This window comes from Penaeus monodon, chromosome 5 (genome assembly GCF_015228065.2).
Source record: "Penaeus monodon isolate SGIC_2016 chromosome 5, NSTDA_Pmon_1, whole genome shotgun sequence".
NCBI lineage: Eukaryota > Metazoa > Arthropoda > Malacostraca > Decapoda > Penaeidae > Penaeus > Penaeus monodon.
The window spans coordinates 38,424,682-38,428,989 of NC_051390.1; positions in this window are offsets into that span (position 1 = coordinate 38,424,682).

Here is a 4,308-nt window from a genome sequence, read left to right on the forward strand (position 1 = left end):
AGTCCGATGCTCTAACCACTCGGCCACCGCGGCCTTATACTATGTATATTTATATATATAAAATATATATACTATATTATATTTATATAATATATATATTCATTTCATTAAATATCCCTATGTTAAATTGTTTATAGTCATTATCTATCATTTTCACTTGATATTATATTACCTTCAGTTTTCCAGCCTAAGAACCTCTGGTTCTTCAGCCTGAGAAACCCTCCGATTCTCCAGCCTGAGAAACCTCCGGTTCTCCAGCCTGAGAAACCTCCGATTCTCCAGCCTGAGAAACCTCCGATTCTCCAGCCTGAGAAACCTCCGATTCTCCAGCCTGAGAAACCTCCGATTCTCCAGCCTGAGAAACCTCCGATTCTTCAGCCTGAGAAACCTCCGGTTCTCCAGCCTGAGAAACCTCCGATTCTCCAGCCTGAGAAACCTCCGATTCTTCAGCCTGATAAACCTCCGGTTCTCCAGCCTGAGAAACCTCCGATTCTCCAGCCTGAGAAACCTCCGATTCTCCAGCCTGAGAAACCTCCGATTCTTCAGCCTGAGAAACCTCCGATTCTCCAGCCTGAGAAACCTCCGGTTCTCCAGCCTGAGAAACCTCCGGTTCTCCAGCCTGAGAAACCTCCGCTTTTCCAGCCTTAGAAACCTCAGATTTACCGGCACGACGACACTCCTTCCAGTAGTATGTACCTAACACAGCAACATGGACGGCGGTGACGATGAAGATAAGACCGAAGATGATCCACCACGCAAGTGAAGCCTTCCGCCCCTCGAGGATCTTGAGCGCTGAGGCCATTTTGCTTTCGCAGAGCTTCTCCTGCTTCACCCGCCGATAATCTGACCACACCGGCAGCACCTTCTCCAATACAGAGTACTCCTCGAAAGTCTCGCATTCGGCGTCGATCTGCGTCGAGGGCAGTGCAGGAGGAATGAGGGATTTCAGCCCCTTTAGTACCAGGTGATCAAATGTATCAGCTGCCATCTAAAGGTCCTCTTAGCGCTACAAGATGCCGTTATGTACCTAACTTAGAAAATAGGAAGATACAAAAGTTCCAAAGAGGATAGCCGCAAAAGGAAGTAAAATCAGAGATGCTTTAATAGTATTATTAAATCTCAATTTCATCATGTTATTTACTTTATCTGCTTTTTTAATGCCTGGATACGGAAATGGGTATAAAAATTTCATTTCATGGATGAATGTGCCTGTATTATATGAAAACGAGAGAGAGAGAGAGGGGAAGAGAGAGAAAGAGAACCTGTGCTACTCTCAGAAAACACTAACAAACGATCTGTCTCCTCCGCTAACCCATGCAACAACAACCAACATTTATGAAGGGCACCCCTGCCGTCGACTCATAGCTTTCTCTAGGACTAAGTGAACCTGGAGCTTGAATTCCTTACACGCTGGAAGCCTCATCAGCAGAAGTGGACTGTCTTGTATACCATGCATGTGTGGCTTTGATTTTTAATGTAGCTCGGATAAAAGTTATGAGGTACGGTAAGACTAATTCTATTTGCTTCAGCATCTGTATGTTTTATCTATTGACACACCCATACAACACACACACACAACACACACACACACACACACACACACACACACACACACACACACACACACACACACACACACAACGAGCACCGGACCGCCGCGTTGTTTCCCTTAGGCAAGGAACTTCACCTCGATTGCCTGCCTAGCACGGGGGGACCATGTCAGCCCAATTCAGTGCGGGGTAAATAGAGATGGTGACTCGGGAAAAAAAAAAAAAAAAAAAAAAAAAAAAAAAAAAAAAAAAAACACCGGGCGGAAGGCAATGGCAAACCACCGCTCTAAATTGCCAAGAAAATCATGGAAGCCCATGATCGTCAAGGCCGCGGTGGCCGAATGGTTAGAGCGTCGGACTCAAGACTGTCACGACGGCAATCTGAGTTCGGGGGTTCGAGTCACCGACCGCCGCGTTTTTTCCCCTTTGGGCAAGGAACTTCACCTCGATTGCCTACCTAGCCACTGGGTGGCCAAGCCAGCTCAAGTCAGTGCTGGTCCCAAGCCGGATTAAAATAAGAGAGAATGATTACTAAAAGGTAACACCGGCACTCTCCGTGGAAAGGAACTGGGGACCCTACCACGTAGTCACTCCAAGAGCATCACAACGTGAAAACTGCAATTGAGTATCATGCTGTGACCACGGCGGCTCAGACATGAACCTACCGTTAAATGATGATATAATATATATATATATATATATATATATATATATATATATATCATCATCAATAACGGTATGCTCATGTTTGAGCAGCCGTGGACCTCTCCACCATCCTTCACCACTCAACTCGATCTTGCGCTTTTCTTTCCACTTGTACCATCGACAACCCGCAAATATCTTTGATGTTGTCGCTCAGTCTTGTCTTCGGTTTGCCTCTTCCTCTGTTTCCTATCACCATCTCTGTCAGCAAGTTTTTCTCAATACTTTTACGTTCAAGATGTCCAACAGCCGGTCCCTACAATTTGTTTCTCTCAGCACTTCATCACTCGTTTCCCCTCTGTCCAGTCAACAGTAGCACTCGTCTGCAACACCACATTTCAAAACCATTGATCTTTTTCTTGTCTATCTTCTTCAGCACCCAACACTTCGAACCATATGATGCAATTGGGAAAACTAATGAGTTCAGTAACCTCAGCTTTGTCCATAAGGTAATGCTTCGGTCTTTCCAGATGTTATTGAGAGCAACTGTGGCGTTTTTGGCAATGGTAATTCTTATTTTTATCTCCGGTGAATCATCATTTTTTCTTTTAACGGTAGGTTCATGTCTGAGCCGCCGTGGTCACAGCATGATATTTAAATTTGTAGTTTCATTTTGTGATGCTCTTGGAGTGAGTACGTGGTAGGGTCCCCAGTTCCTTTCCACGGAGAGTGCGGTGGTACCTTTTAGGTAATCATTCTCTCTATTTATCCGGGCTTGGGACCAGCACTTGACTTGGGCTGGCTTGGCCACCCAGTGGCTAGGTAGGCAATCAAGGTGAAGTCCCTTGCCCAAGGGAACAACGCGGCGGTCGGTGACTCGAACCCTCGAACTCAGATTGCCGCCGTGACAGTCCTGAGTCCGACGCTCTAACCATTCGGCCACCGCGGCCTTGACGATCATGGGCTTCCATGATTTTTCATAGCAATTTAGGGCGGTGGTTTGCCATTGCCTTCCGCCCGGTGTTTTTATCGAGTCACCATCTCTATTTACCCGGCACTGACTTGAGCTGGCTGGCCCACCCAGTGGTAGGCAGGCAATCGGGGTGAAGTTCCTTGCCAAGGGAAACAACGCGCCGGCCGGTGACTCGAACCCTCGAACTCAGATTGCCGTCGTAACAGTCTTGAGTCCGACGCTCTAACCATTCGGCCACCGCGGCCCCCTGAATCATCATATGTATTAGTTAAAACAGCTCCAAGATAAGTGAACTCTTTCACATTTTCCACAACCATTCCATTGATTGTAACATGTTCATCATAGTTCATTGCCGGTTATCTTTGAATCTTCATGATCTTAGTTTTCTTGGCATTAAAGAAACAAGCCAGCTTTTTCGCTTGCATCTCTAACTTTATCTAGTAGTTGTTGTAGTTCAGTGATACTGCTGGCCGTTTGTTTGTTAGATGGCGTGACGATCTCGATACCTTCAGAAAATTTTGGCACCGTGATGCCAGCAATCGTGCAGAATAGAGACAGTTGGGGAAGGCCTACGTCCAACAACGGACCTCAATGGCTGATGATGATGATGATGATGATAATGATGATGATACTGCTGGCAATTAAAACTATATCATCGGCGTACCTTAGATTTGATATTTTGTAACCTCCAACATCTACAGTTCCTTCAAAATTCTCTAGAGCACCTCTCATAATTGTTTCAGAATATATGTTTAAAAAGGTGAGGAGACAGAATGGCTTTATGGCTGATGATATATATATATATATATATATATATATATATATATATATATATATATATATATATATATATATATATATATATATATACATATATATATATATATATATATATCATCATCAATAACGGTATGCTCATGTCTGAGCAGCCGTGGACCCCTCCCCCCATCCTTCGCCACTAAACTCGATCTTACGCTTTCATCACATGACAATAAACTCCAACTTCCTCCTGTTCAAGATGTCCAACAGCCGGTCTTTACAATTATTTTCTCAGCACTTCATCATTCGTCTTCTTCTCTGTCCAGCTAATATGCAGTACTCGTCTGTAACACCACATTTCAAAACTATTGATTTATTTCTTGT